This window comes from Sciurus carolinensis, chromosome 3 (genome assembly GCF_902686445.1).
Source record: "Sciurus carolinensis chromosome 3, mSciCar1.2, whole genome shotgun sequence".
In the NCBI taxonomy this organism is placed as follows: domain Eukaryota; kingdom Metazoa; phylum Chordata; class Mammalia; order Rodentia; family Sciuridae; genus Sciurus; species Sciurus carolinensis.
In genome coordinates, this window is record NC_062215.1 from 57,812,065 (window position 1) to 57,828,048 (window position 15,984).

A 15,984-nucleotide genomic window follows, 5' to 3' on the forward strand; every position below is an offset into this window, starting at 1 on the left:
GCAGTTTCACAGGTTCAGTACTGACACACAGTGGAGCACTGGTGTGTTCAAATTCCACATTCCACATTCTTCAATCTCTGACATCATAATAAGATTCCTTTCCTTCATGGAATCTTCATAGGAGATAAATAAGATCACGAATATAAATTTTATTGATGACTTGAAAAACCAAGGAGGGAAAGGTGATCCTTAAAGAGTGAGGTTAAAAAGCGGACTCTGGCCTCCATGACCATGCTTGAGGAAACAGTATTTAGATCCCTAAGAGGACTTTGTTTTCAGAAAATAAAAACTTAACTGCTATAAGAAAGTAAGTGAAATGTTAATTTTAAGTATGGATCAGGTAAAAAAAAGAATAATGTAGACATGGAAATAAAGGAGAAATAATTAAGGTTAGGACTTAATATTTTATATGAATAGAATTATACAATATATGGTTTTACAGTGACCTTTTTCAATTAGCATAATGTTTTCAAGGTACATGTATGTTTTTCTCATTTATTTTGTGGGTGAAATTTAATTATATATAATATTGAGATTCATTGTTATGTGTGCATAAGGATGTGAACACTTTCTCAGAAATAGAGAAGTGAAGACTTTCTATTGAGGAAAGAAAAGTTACATTTAGAAGAGCAAGTGTTGACCTGAGTGAGCAGAATATCACTTAAAGAAACGTTATGGTTTTAAAAAAAGGAACACATGATAAATTATTGGTTAAACAGAGTCACACAGAAAGTGCAATTAAAAGATTAAAATTATGCCTTCCAGGGTCAGCTAGAATTAACAAATAAGGAAACCTTCCCAGCAGGTTACTGAAAACATCCTTTACATCAACTACCCATTGCCACTTCAGCTTTTTTATTCACTTCAGTTTTTTAATGTTGGATTTTTTAATGTTGGATATATTTTTAATGTTGGATATGATATTTTATTTGAACAGAAAAAGTTGTTTTGGGAAGAAAGGTCTGCAATAATATTCAAATATAAATCACAATATATTTACTGAATATAACTGGGTACATATTGTAAGGGTTTATATGATATAGAGAATAAAATTGTCTTCTAACCAAAGACTCTTCTCAGGGCTCCCTTCATGTCTCTGTTCCTCAAGCTATAGATAAGGGGGTTCAGCATGGGAGTCACCACTGTGTACATCAGAGCCATGACAGTATCTTTGACAGTAGAATTAGCTGATGGACATAAGTAGAGACCAATAATTGTTCCATAAAACAATGATACAACATTATGGGAGCCACAGGTAGAGGGGGCCTTGAGAATACCATGAGTAGAAGGAACCTTGAGGATGACGGAGAAAATTTGTACACAGGACACAAGGATGAGTAGAAATGGGTGACAATAACAGGTCCTCCCATGATGAATATCACCAACCCATTAACACAAATATTGTAGCAGGCCAGCTTTAGTAAAGCAGATACTTCCCAGAAAATGTGTGGGATCACAATATCTGAACAGAAAGACAATCTGGCCACAAGCATAGTATGCAACAGAACATGGAATATGGTCAGCACCCAGAACTCAGAGAAGGACAAGTTTCTGAGAAACAAATACATGGGTGTATGGAGATGAGAGTCCAGGCAAATGAGGAAAACAATGAGGAATTTACCCAGGAGGTGGTAAGGTACATGGCTAGGGACAGGGCATAGAACAGGTTCTGGTGCTCTGACTGGATGGGCAGGCCCAGGAGGAGAAATTCTGAGGTGATAGACTGGTTCCTATCTGTCACACTCAGTATTTTCAAGAAAAAAGATTTGGATTCCTTAACAAATCAAATAAATGAACATTTTTTCCTCTCATATATGATCTGGTACTCATTCTACAATAACTGATCTCAGCTCATTACAGTAGTTATTACTTTTAAAATCTGGTTGTTCATCACCTGTTTAATCATTAATGACTTTTTCTTAAATTCTTTGTAATACATTTGAATACTCCATCCTTTCCTAAATGCTTAACTGTTGGTTTCTGAGACAAATGGCATGATTTGTTTTCCATACATGCCTGGTTGGAAATCCAAGTGAACCATCAGTGACTTGTTTTAACAGTATCTTGTATTTTGATAATCCTCATAGATTTTTCTAAACCCTATCCTAACTCTATATATTACTCTCCAAATAAACCTGACATTCTCCAATGACTTTTATCACCATTTAAAACTCAGATGTGGAAGCTATGGATGTAGCACAGTGGTGAAGTGTTTACCAAACATGCACATGGCCCTAATGCAATCCCCAGCACCACAAAAATTAATTAAATAAAAATGAAAATCCATAAATACAACTCAGGTATAGACCTCTCTATAACTTATAAATATCAATTCCCCATAACAATTTTCTTCCCTTCAATGTATCATAGGCACCCTAAGCTCAACAGGTCTCTAACAAAACTCATTATATATACTCTCTCATATTTCCAAAAAGGAATGCAACATCAGATCAGAAGTCTGAGAATTGTTTCATTTATTCTTTTATCTTATTGTCAACTCCAATGTACAATATCGTGTATATTCCACACTTAATTCTCCTGCTGCTTCACCCACTCCTTATCACAAAGCCATGTTCCTCATCCAGGATAGCATCTCCTCTCACCTGAACTATTGAAGCAGTCTCTCAAGTCATGTCCATTGTAGGGAAAATGGTGCACCTGGTTTCTCCAAATGCTGTGTCCATTCTCAGTGAGTGGAATGATATCTTGAGTCAGGAGTATATTCAGGGATCACAAACTGGAGATATCACATGCTATTTTCACTTCTGACCCAATGAACTCCAATCCTCTTCTGTGCTAAAATCCATAATTCTCATCCTGGAGACTGCACATAAGAATCACCCATGGCAGTGCTTATAAAATTCAGTAGACAGAAAAATCACCCAGGGATTCTGTTAAAACCCTCATTCTGATTCTGTAACTCAACTTATCATTTTAAATGAACATCCAATTGATGGCAATACTGTAGTCAATAGCAAGTACATACCCTGCCTTAAAAAATACCTATTACCACCTTCAGATAAAATTGAATGATAATCTCTAAGAGAGGCTTGTACAATGTTTTCAAAATCTCCAAAGGCAAATGCAAAGAAAAAGAAGGAGGAAGAAAAGGAGGAAAAGGAACAGAAGGAAGAGAATGAGGAAGTGATGGAGAGAGAGAAGGAGGAGAATTAAAAATTTCAACACTCAAACTCAAAGAGCTGTTAGAATTTTGAACTGATAGACTGTTGATATTATATTGCACAGTCAGTGATAGCAAAAACCAAACATTTTTAAAAGAAAAAGACTATAATAGTGAATATTAATCAAAATACTTAAATGATTTAAGAAAGTCTTGGGAGGGAGAAAGATGGAAAAGAGGAAACTTAACAAACCTGAACAAATGATTCTGCAGAACATCACACAACCTGGGAATCTAAGACAATCACATTAAAAAGACAGATAAGAACTTTTCTGACCTTCTTCCAAACCACCAACCATGGTTGAGCGTGAATGCAGGGCCCGGATCCTGCTTCTCTTTATTCATTAGAGGCACATGAAGTATCTGCCTCTGTAGTCTTCACCTAATAGCACATCCATTCTCATTCTTCCCCTTCTACACACAAAAGCCTGAGGAGCTCTGCACCCCAGAAGATTACCAATGCTGGAGGAACTTCTTAAGACAAAATAATTACCCAGGACCTCTCAGAAACCAATTCTCTCAAAGTCCTGTAGTGAGTACTGATGACAGCCACTGCTCACACCTGATCATCCATTGGGGAAAGGTGAAGAGGCTTAGCAACTCAGCACAGATGCTTTCTCATTGCCTGTGTAGGGAAGATGAAGGAGACCTGAATGGCAGGAGCCTACATTTCAGGAGGTGAAGGTGGATGGCTGTAGAAACCAGCAAGATAATCAGGGACCTTGTGAATGTCCCAACATATCTTAGGAGTTTAAGAGTTTGGTTTTATTCACAGATAACAGGAAGCCATAAGTGGTCTTTGAGTAGAGTACTGCCATGAAACTCATGTTTCAGAAACACTGCAAGGATAACAGAACCTGTTATTACTCCCCATCTTACTGCCCACATCCCATAGGAGAGAAAGAAATGCAGTTAACAAGGAATAGACTCCTATGATTAGATCATATGAGATATAAAGAAATTAAAGGAATGAGAAAATATTAACTTCCCTGTCTATGTTCAATCCTTCCTCATGCCAAGTTTGAAAAATTAACATTCATACCACATTTGGCTCCTTTCTAGGGAAATCCTTAAGAGCACCTAACACAACCATCATCCATTCCTTCATCTAAGTCATGTCACTTCCTACTGCCAAAATGATTCTGGCTCTGATTTGATCATGAAGCTGGTTTGGCATATATATTTTTTCTCACCATCCATTTGTTTTTAACCATCATCACCTGGAAGATTTTCACATAGTGACACATTGTAAATTTCCTTTCTACAGAACTGAATCTTTTTTGGTGTTCATTTATGGGAATTTATACTTTTCACTAATATTTGTCAATAAACTTTGAATTATAAAGTGGCATCCAAAAATTTCCCCAAGATTTCAGGTGACACCTTCTCTATTCTAGTTGTGTAGAGTAACCAATTTTAGACTTGGAGATCAATATCAACTAGCCCATACACAGGAGCAACTCCACTTTTGCACATTAGCTTACACATGAATCAGAAAATGCTCAAGTGGTATTCTAAAGGATTGTCTTGTTTCTTGGCAGAAGAGCATGTTCCTTAAAATCTACACACTTCTGGTGCACTGTTCTAAGTTTTTTCAGCCTCTTATTCCAATTAATGTTGCAGTGATCTCAACTTTATTTAGGGGCTACAATTGAAAGCACTGAACATCCATCCTGCTCCATCTGCATCTTGGCATTTTCTTTTGGACATCTCTAGTTCCACAGAATAGGACGTCATGGGGAATCTCCTCAGCAATCATATAAACTTTTAGATCTATGATCCATTTTCTATGAAAAGTTTTACAGAATGTGAGGTGTGGATTAAAATTTTAAAAATTAGATATTGAAATCCAAAATTTTCCAGCACCATATATTAAAGAGATTACTGTACTATATTTCCCCCAGTACCATGAAATATCTAGCACAGTCAACTTATGAACAGTTCATGTAGTGCACAGTTTGTGGGGTTCAGTCTCCAAATATCCTAGTGCAGCCATGGTCAGGCCAGCCCTTGAATTATCACCTCATGGCGTGGGATGGGGATGGCAGAGCACATGCAGAGGAAGGATCACATCTCACTAGAATGGAGAGTTCCAGGATCCTTTGGAAAGTCATTCCCAATCACCTGGGGACTTTTCACAGGGTGCTGTCACTTAACAATAGAATCCCTTAGTACTGCAATCCTAAGTCTAGATCTTTACATATAGATACTTGGGGGACAGTCAACATTAAAACAATAGTAAGTTAGGCACAGGAAAAGATATCATAAAATAGAACAATTAAAACTATGTACTCTGACAAAAGTTGTCATAGTGATATTTCTCACTTTTTTCTCTGTCTTCCTAAAATCCTAGTGTAGTATATTCATTTTTCTTCATGTCATACTGTATCATGATAAATTGTCTACAGTGCGAGATGAAGTGATGTAAGTGACATAGGCATTGTTAGGTAGCATTAGCTACATAATATAATGCAAACTTGAAGGTTCACTTGAACCTTACCTAGTAAGTTTCATTATGTAAACAATACTTATTACACATGCAAACATGCAATTTGTTGCCACTTGTAAATTTTTATATTTCTAAGATGCTTGATTTATTTTTATAAATTTTCCAAATATTGTCTTCAAGTCCCCAATGTAGGCTCCACTGGCACAGGATTCCTGTCCATTCCCTAAATGGGCAATGACTGATCATTCCCATATTTTACCAAAGTGTAGTCAGGTGTTGTCAGTGGCTGTAATCACTCACCATACAGGACTCTGATATTCTGAGAATTTGGTTTAAAGAGGTTCTGGATAATTATTTTGTGCTTAATGAGTTATGCCCAAATATGGACCCCCCTGGGATGCAGATCCTTTTAGGCCCATGGATGGCTAGAAGATGAGACATGAGAAGGGAAGACAGATACATGATGACTACAGAGGATGTTACTTCATATGCTTATAATAAATAAAGGGGAGCAGTATCTTGGGTCAGCAACCCAAACTGACCCTCAGACACCCTGGGTAAATTGTCCAGTTGGAAAATTATCTGGTGTCTTTCCAACTTCTAGGTCATGATTTGCCATGTTGTATGATGTTCTGCAAAGTAATTTTTTAGGTATGATAACTTTCATCTTTTCTATCTAGCTGGCTTCCAAGTCATTGCCACAGATAAAAATATTTTGACTAACGTTCATTGCTTATAACACTTCTTAGTAATAACAGTGTTCATTAATATCATTTACTGCTCAGCGAATCCTCCACCATTATAGCATTTTGATATAACAGGTCTATAAGGTAGGGTGCAGTACAATAACAGTACTTCACCTTTCTCTATTATACATTCACAGAGAAACTTTAAAAAGCTTTGCACAGGCCACTTCTCAGAGATTCCAATTAAATTATTTGAAGGGCCTCAGAAATCTGCATTTATTGCAATATGTGTATTTGATATTCAAGTGCAGTCCAGTGATCACAGTATTGACACCTCTACTTGGATGTTCATTTAAAATGTAGAATCTGAACTACAGAAACTGAATGAATGTCTTAATGGTAGGTAATCTGCATGTATGTTAAGTTTTAGAAACACTGCCCTACATAATTCTTATGTGCAGTCCAGACTGAGGATATTGGATTTAATGGCTGAATAAGATAGGAAGCTCAGTGGAACATCAGTGAAAATATCTGCTGATGATATCTGGTTTTGTGATCCTTGCACATGTTCTTGACACAAAGATAGTCCCACAAACTCAAGACATAAGCAAAAGACTGAGAAACCGAGTATATGATTTTTTCTATATGTTTCTTCCCAGTATGATATCAACATATGGCACCCATAGGTACAGACCGTTGTTGAAGTTGTGTTAAACACAATCAGCAGTGGTGTGAACATCCAAGCATTGGGTCTCAATCATATAATTTTAGTAAATGAGCTTTCCTCATCTGTTAATGTTCTTCCTCTGCATTTTTGATGACTTTGAGACACACTGGGTATGGGGGGATTGCTTGTGTTTTTTGTTTGTGTGTCTGTTTCTTTGGTACTGGGAGTGAACCAATAGGTGCTTAACTGCTATGCCACATCTCCAGGCCATTTTAAAATTATTTTGTTACATAAAAGGGTCTCCCTTAGTTACTTAGGACCTCCCTAAGTTGCAGAGGCTGGCTTTGAACTCACAATCCTCCTGCTTCAGCCTCCTGAGCTTCTGGGAGGACATGTGTGGACCACTATGACAAGCTATACTGGGATTTATCAGCCAGTGTTATCTAAAAGAAAACTCTGTGTGTGTGTGTGTGATTTATTTTAAGGATATAGACCATGCAGTACTGGGAACTGATAAGTCTGAAATTAGCAGGACAATTCTATCCACTGGAGTCCCTGGAAAGAGTAGATGATCTTGAGACCACAGCATTCTGTAGGCAGAAATTTTTCAGTTCAGGAAAGTGAAGTCTTTTCTCATATGACCTTCTCCTGACAGTAGAAAGACTCGTCCTATTTTGGGGAATATCTACAATTAGTGAGGTTGTGAATCTATTTCACTCAATGTCTACTGATTTATATTTTAATATGTTATAAAACACGTTCATAATAGCATTTAGAACTGCAATTTTATAAAAGTTTGATATTCAAAGCTATCTAAATTGACACATAAAATTAATCATCACATGTGATATGGACATCTGAGGAGCAATTCAAGTGAGAGAGTGAAAAACTTCAATATTTCTTCTGCTTTCCCCATACTTTATGAAATGCTCATCAAATCAATGAATTTTTGTGGATTAATGCATAAAGATGTGTAAGTCATTGGTATGACTGAAAAGTGTCATACTTCTGACATACACTAACATTTTTCATAAATGGAAAATTACATATGTTAAGTTAGTGATGGAGTGTCAAAAATTAGTGCTATATGATGAAGTCTAGTGAGTTTGTGCTTTGGGAGGATTTAAGACCTCTGTTTATTTTACTTAATGTGAATTTTCTGCCTTTAAAGTTGAAGGAATCTGTCTCATCCTGAAGGACAGTCAACAAATACTATTGAAGTATGGGCCACATCAGGAATCATGCCAGGTGCTGTCCTGCTGCACGTGTGAGGCATGCATGACCTTTCCTGCATGGAGTTCACAACCTGGTGGGAAGTCAGTCATCAACCTGTGATCATGGCATTAACTGCTAGGGGATGATAATAGGATGCTGTGCAAACAGCAACCCAACTCACCTAGGGTGGGGACACAAGGGAAATTTAGTTTCAAAAAACCATCAATTAAATCTGCAGGTGTTGGAGTGTCTTCTATTTTTTATTTTGTCATTGATTTGTAATTTCATTACCCATTGTGATGTGATAGAATACAAGGTAGTATCTCTATCTTTTTGTATTTGTTAAGAGAAGCTTTGTGGCATAACATATGGTCTATTTTGGAGAAGGATCCATGTGCTGCTGAGAAGAAAGTGTGTTCAGTCATTGATGGATGGGATATTCTATATATTTCTGTTAAGCCTAAATTATGAATTGTGTTTTTGAGATCTATGGTTTCTTTGTTTAATTTTTGTTTGAAAGATCAGTCCAGTGGTGAGAGAGGTATGTTAAACTCATCTACTATTATTGTGTTGTGGTCTATTTGGTTCCTGGAATTGAGAAGAATTTGTTTGACATACATGGATGTACCATTTTTGGGGACATAAATATTTATGATTGTTATGTTATTGTTAGTTGATTTATGCTTCTCTTAAGCAGTATGAAATGTCCTTCTATATCCCTTCTGACTAACTTTGGCTTGAAGTCCACTTTATCTGATATGAGGATGGATACCCCCACTTTTTTGCTGAGTATGTTTTTTCCCATCCTTTCACCTTTAGTCTGTGGGTATCTTTTCCTATGAGATGTGTCTCTTGAAGGCAGCATATTGTTGGGTCTTTCTTTTTAATCCAATCTGTCAGTCTATGTCTTTAGATTGATGAGTTCAGGACATTAACATTCAGGGTTATTATTGATATATGATTTGTATTCCTGGTCATTTTGGTTTATTTTTGGCTTTTACCTTGACTTGGTTTCTGCTTTATTTGGCTATTCCTTTAGAGTAGTTCCTCCCTTTGCTGACTTACATTGTTGCATTTCATTTCTTCCTCATGGAATATGATGCTTGTATAATAGAAGACATCAGGGGGGAAATAAAAAAAAATTCTTAGAGGTAAATGAGAGCAAAGATACAACATATCAAAATCTCTGAGACACTATGAAAGTAGTACTAAAAGGAATATTCATTTCATGGAATGCTTTCAATAAAAGAAGAAAAAGTCAACAAATAAATGACCTAACATTACAACTCAAAGCCTTAGAAAAAGAAGAACAGATCAACAGCAAAAGTATTAGAAGATAGGAAATAGTTACAATCAGAGCTGAAATCAATGAAATTGAAACAAAAGAAACAACTGAAAAAAGTGACAAAATAAAAAGTTGGTTCTTTGAAAAAATAAGCAAATTGATAAACAGCCACACTAACAAAGAGGAGAGATAAAACTCAAATTACTAAAATTTGGGATGAAAAAGGAAATATCACCACAGACACTATTGAAATACAAAACATAATTAGATGCTATTTTGAAAATCTATACTCCAACAAAATAGAAAATCTCGAAGACATCAACAGTTTTCTAGAGACATATGATCCACCCAAACTGAATCAGGAGGACATACACCATTTAAATAAATCAACTTCAAGCAATAAAATAGAAGTCATCAAAAGTCTATCAACAAAGAAAGTCTGGGACCAGATAGGTTCTCAGTCAAGTTCCACAAGACCTTCAAAGAAGAGCTCACTCCAATACTCCTCAAAGTATTCCATGAAATAGAAGAGGAAGGAACCCTTCCAAACGCATTCTATGAAGCTAATATCACGCTGATACCAAAACCAGACAGAGACATGAGGAAAGAAAATTTCAGACCAATATCCCTAATGAACATAGATGCAAAAATCCTTAACAAATTTTTAGCAAATCGCATACAAAAACATTAAAAAGTGCACCCTGATCAAGTGGGTTTTATCCCAGGGATGAAAGGTTGGTTCAACATCTAGAAATCAATAAATGTAATTCACCACATCAACAGACTTAAAGTTAAGAATCACATGATTATTTCAATAGATGCAGAAAAAAAATTTGATAAAATACAGCACCCTTCATGCTCAGAACACTAGAAAAAACAGGGATAGTAGGAACATTCCTCAACATTGTAAAGGCTATCTATGCTAAGCCTACGGTCAATATCATTCTAAATAGGGAAAAACTGAAAGCACTTCCCCTAAAAGCTGGAACAAGACAGGGATACCCTCTTTCACCCCTTCTATTCAACATTGTCCATGAAACTCTAGCCAGAGCAATTAGACAGACCAAAGAAATTAAAGGGATATGAATAGGAAAAGAAGAACTCAGACAATCCTATTTGCCGATGACATGATTCTATATTTAGAGGAGCTGAAAAATTTCACCAGAAAACTTCTAGAACCTATAATGAATTCAGTAAAGTAGCAGGATATAGAATTGATGCTCATAAATCTAATGCATTTTTATTCATAAGGGATGAATCCTCTGAAAGAGAAATTAGGAAATCTACCCCATTCACAATACCCTCAAAAAAAATACTTGGGAATCAATCTCACAAAAGAGGTGAAAGACCTCTACAATGAGAAGTACAGAACACTAAAGAAAGAAATTAAAGAAAACCTCAGAAGATGGAAAGATATCCCATGTTCTTGAATAGGCAGAATTAATATTGTCAAAATGGCCATACTTCCAAAAGTTCTATACAAATTCAATGCAATTCCAATTAAAATCCCAATGATGTACCTCATACAAATAGAGCAAGCAATCGTGAAATTTATTTAGAAAAATAAGAGACTCAGAATAGCTAAAGCAATCCTTAGCAGGAAGAGTGAAGCAGGGGTATCACAATATAGGAACTCCAACTATACTACAGAGCAATAGTAACAAAACCCGCATGATATTGGCACCAAAATAGGTAGATCAATGGTACAGAATAGAGGACACAGAGACAAACCCAAATAAATACAGTTTTCTCATACTAGACAAAGGTGCCAAAAACATACAATGAAGGAATGATAACCTCTTCAACAAACGGTGCTGGGAAAACTGGAAATTTATATGTGGCAGAATGAAACTAAACCCCTATCTCTCACCCTGCACAAAACTCAACCCAAAATGGATCAAGGACCTTGGAATCAGATCAGAGACTCTGCAACTAATAAAAGAAAAAGTAGGTTCAAATCTTCATCATGTTGGTTTAGGATCAGATTTTCTTAACATGACTCCCAAAGTATAAGAAATAAAAGTGGAATCAATAATTGGGATAGATTCAAACTAAAAAGCTTTTTCTCAGCAAAGGAAACTATCAGCAATGCGAAGAGAGAGCCTACAGAGTGGGAGAAAATCTTTGCTACACATACTTCAGATAGAGCACTAATCTCCAGAATCTATAAGGAACTCAAAAAAATTTACACCAAGAATACAAATTACCCAATCAACAAATGGGCTAAGGAAATGAGCAGACACTTCACAGAAGAAGATCTACACACAATCAACGGATATATGAAAAAATGTTCAACTTCTCTAGTAATAAGAGAAATGCAAATCAAAACTACCCTAAGATTTCATCTCATCCCAATTAGAATGTCTATTATCAAGAATACAAGCAGCAATATGTGTGGGTGAGGATGTGGGGAAAAAGGTACATTAATACATTGCTGGTGGAATTGCAAATTAGTGCAGCCACTCTGGAAAGTGCTGAGGAGATTACTTAGTGAACTTGGAATGAAACCACCATTTGACCCAGCTATTCCTTGGCCTATACCCAAAGGACTTAAAATCAGCACACTACAGTGATGCAGCCTTATCAATGTTTATAGCAGCTCAATTCACAATAGCTATATTGTGGAACCAACCTAGATTCCCTTCAATAGATGGAAGAAAAAAGAAACTGTGGCATATCTACACAATGAAATATTATTCAGCCATAAAGAAGAATACAATTATGGCATTGGCAGGTAAACGGATGGAGTTGCAGAATATCATGCTAAGTGAGATGAGCCAATCCAATAAAACAAAAGGATGAATAATTTCGCTGATAAGTGGATGATGATACATAACAGGGGGTGGGAGGGGGCAAGAATGGAGGAAGGATGGATTTATAAAGGAAAAGGAGTTGTGGTGATGGGGTAGGGGTAAGGAAAAATAACAGAATGTGACCAACATCATTATCCTACATACTCGTATGATTATGCAAATGGTATGACTCTACTTCACGTACAACCAGAGAAACAACCCTTGAACCCCATTCATGTACAATGAATGAAAATAAAAAATAAGCAATAAATAACAAAGAATACCACTATTATGTTTAACTGTAATGCACTAATAAAAATTTTTTAAAGAGAGAAGTTTAAATGTTTTCACCACAGAGAAATGATTAATATTTTCAGTAATGGATATGCTAATTTAACTTTTAAAATATTTTATCTGAAAATTTTTTCTTTGAAAAAAATCATTTAAAGAGATAAGCCACTTGTTAAAGGAAGAGAGAAAGAGAACATAAGTAGACAAAATAAGAAATGATGAGATGGGACTCTTTTTCCCAGTGAAGATGGCCCATATTCACCCTTAAATGTGCCTCTTCTTTGCTAAATAAACCTCTTTATGTCCTTAAAAAAAAGGAAAGAAAAAATAAAAAGAAAGAAATGGCAGGGAGATATAATCTTTTAAAAAAATCATAAGAATACTTTGCTTAATTTCATGCAAATAAATGTATAATACTACATGAAATAGACAATCTATGAAGAAGACAATACTCCAAAAATAACCCTGGAAGGGGGTGGAAAGTCTAAGCCAATTTTCATTCCACAATGGAAAATAAGTGATTGTATTAATAATTTTACTTGTATTAAAACTGATAAACAATACCCAGAAGTCTCAGGAGCTTAAAAAGAGAAAGATTTGTTTGTTCACTGATATTACATACGAACTGAAGTGTGTACTTTGATTAACTGTTTCATGTACCCTGTTTCATGATTCAGGGATCCAAGCTGAAGAATCAGTCTTTCTTTGGGACATGCCTTTCTTAGGTAAAAGAAAAAAAGAGAAAGAGAACTTATTAGAAACACAACAACTTAATGCTTTTGCCTGGAAAGCGCACACATCACATTCAGGTCAAGAATGGGCATGTATAATCCTCTTTCAGGAAAGGAAGAAAAAAATGATGACAAAAATACAGTCTGACTGGTCATTATGGCACACACCTGTAATCTCAGCAATTCAGGAAGCAGAGGAAGGGGGATCTCAAGTTCAAGGCCAACCTGAACAACTTAGCAAGGCCCTAAGCAAATTAGAAAGACCCTGTCTCAAAATAAAATATAAAAAAGATGGGGATGTGACTCAGTGTTTAAGTGCCCGTGGGTTCAATTTTCAGAACCCCTGAAAATTAATAAAAGAGGTATAATGTCAATAAAAATATAAAAATACTACAGAAGAAACTTACTTTTAAGTATTCACACACACACACACACACACACACACACACACACACAGTCTGACAAAATAAAAGCAAGATCCAGCAGAATATTTAAAAGTACTAAAACTTTACCACAGAAGGGATGATTCCAGGAATGCAGAGCTGGTTAAACATAGAAAAAATAATATTCTTATCCTTGGGAATTGAAAAGACATTTAACACCATTCAATACCCATTTATGTTTTCGGGGACAGGGGGAGAATAAATCTTGCTTTTATTATTAGAGCTTCAAGCAGGCTTCAATCACTTCCCTTTAGTAATTTTTTTAAAAAATTGTTAATATTTTCATTAGTGCATTATAGTTATACAAAATATTGGGGTTCATTTTGACATAATCCTACACGCATGGAATATAATTTGCTCCACTTTGGTCTCCCAGACTTTCCCTTTCTTGCCATTCCCTCCCTGCCCCTGGACCATTTCCTCTATTAATTCTCCTTCAAATTATTTACTTATTTTTATTTTATGCATTACAGTTATACATACAAGTAGAATTCATTGTGACATGATGTTGATCATATGCTATGTTCACACGAATAGATCACAATGCAACCTACTTCCTATTTTTTAAATATCAGTGAATATTTCCTTAATATGATAAAAAATGCTTATCCTTATTAAAAATCAACTTCTTTTAATTTTAAAATATTTTTTAACATTTAACTTTTATCAAGAGTATACTACATACCAAGTATTTAGAGTACTTCATATATACTAACTCATGTAATTTAAAAAAAATTATTGGTAAAAAATCCAAGTTCTCAGTGGTGAAACAAAGGAGGAATTTGTGCCAAAGTCAAGAATAAGATGAAGATAAAATAAAATTAAAATTCTTATTTTACATTGCATTGGAGGACATACCATAATTAGACACAAAAATCAATTAAAATGATAATAATGGAAAGGAAGAGACAGGGTATGCCTTTAATACCAGTGACTGGACAAGATAAGACAAGAGGGTTGCAAATTTGAAGTCAGTGTATGAAGCTTAGCAAGGCCCTATTTCAAAGTAAAAAGGGCTGGGAATGTGGATCAGTAGTAAACTGACCTTGGGTTTAATCCCTACTACTGAAAAAAAACATTAAAAAGGAAAGGAAAGGAAGAGGTAAACTTATTTGTATTTACAGATGAAAAGATTTTCTAGATAACACCAAAAAACAATAATAACATTGATAACAGTAATAAGTTATGGAATCAACATATACAAATAAATCATCTTCACATTTACAAACAACACCCAGATAGAAGATGTGATGAAAAAGAAGAACTCATTTCAAATAAAAACAAAAAGGGAGAGGGGCCAAAATACCTGGGGGGAAAACTTCAAAACAGGAATTCAAGGCCTGTGAGAGAAAAAATTTCAAACTCTGATTAAAGCATTAGTTCAAGAAAAACAAATAAGATTATAAAATGATGCTAACACCATTTAATGAATGGTTGATGAGAGATGCACTTATTTGTAGGATATCAAACTAATATTGCACTGAGTATCTCCTGGTCACAGAGGGGAAGAAAAGGTTTATCCCACAAATTTAGTAGGAGTTCTTAGCATTGGTCAGTCATGGCACACAACACTGTGTGATGTACCTTAGGCAAAAATGTTTGACTTAAGTATAATCCGACTGCTAGAAATAAATTCCTGGTTAAAGGAATACAGAATTCCAAGGAACAAGCTATTACCACAAGTAGGAAATGATCAGAAGGATCTGTGGTGGGAAAGCCCGTCTCACCATGGACATGGGGTAAATACAGCTTTGTGTTCAATGGTCTGGGCTGGAATCTGAACATTTGAGAAAACAAGTTCCAGGTGATGCTGCTTCTGCAGTCAATAAAATTTATTGGGAGAAAGAGGAGATAGAGTCTATCTCTTCTTGAAGTCACTGCTATGAAAATGAATAGTCATACACTCAAAAATCTTAACAACCAGCTGCAATGCATGGTCCTGTATAGGATTCCTATTTTGACAAACCAACTGGAAAGGATAGTTTTGGGGATAACTGGAGAAAGTTGAATAAGGACTAGTGGGAGACAATAATAAAGAGTTATTCATTAGATTGCTGTAAAAATATTATTTGGGGTATAAAAGGTTTGAGGGATTTTTCTTTTTTTCTGTTTTTAAATGCAGGATAAATATTTAGGGAACTGATTCCATAGTAATTATTATTTACTTTAAAATATTTTATCATAAAAATGTGAATTCTGAGAACTTGCACCAGGTACAAATGATAGCTGATGTGGACACTCCAG

The 15,984-nt window shown here is 35.4% G+C and overlaps 2 pseudogenes; one reads left to right on the plus strand and one right to left on the minus strand.

The window, feature by feature from the left end:
- Positions 1 to 1,059: 1,059 nt before the first annotated feature.
- LOC124979381 (olfactory receptor 1E2-like) lies at positions 1,060 to 1,568 on the minus strand (annotated as a pseudogene).
- A 6-nt stretch (positions 1,569 to 1,574) lies between these two features.
- LOC124979382 (olfactory receptor 1A1-like) overlaps positions 1,575 to 15,984 on the plus strand; it is a 35,192-nt pseudogene continuing 20,782 nt past the window's right edge.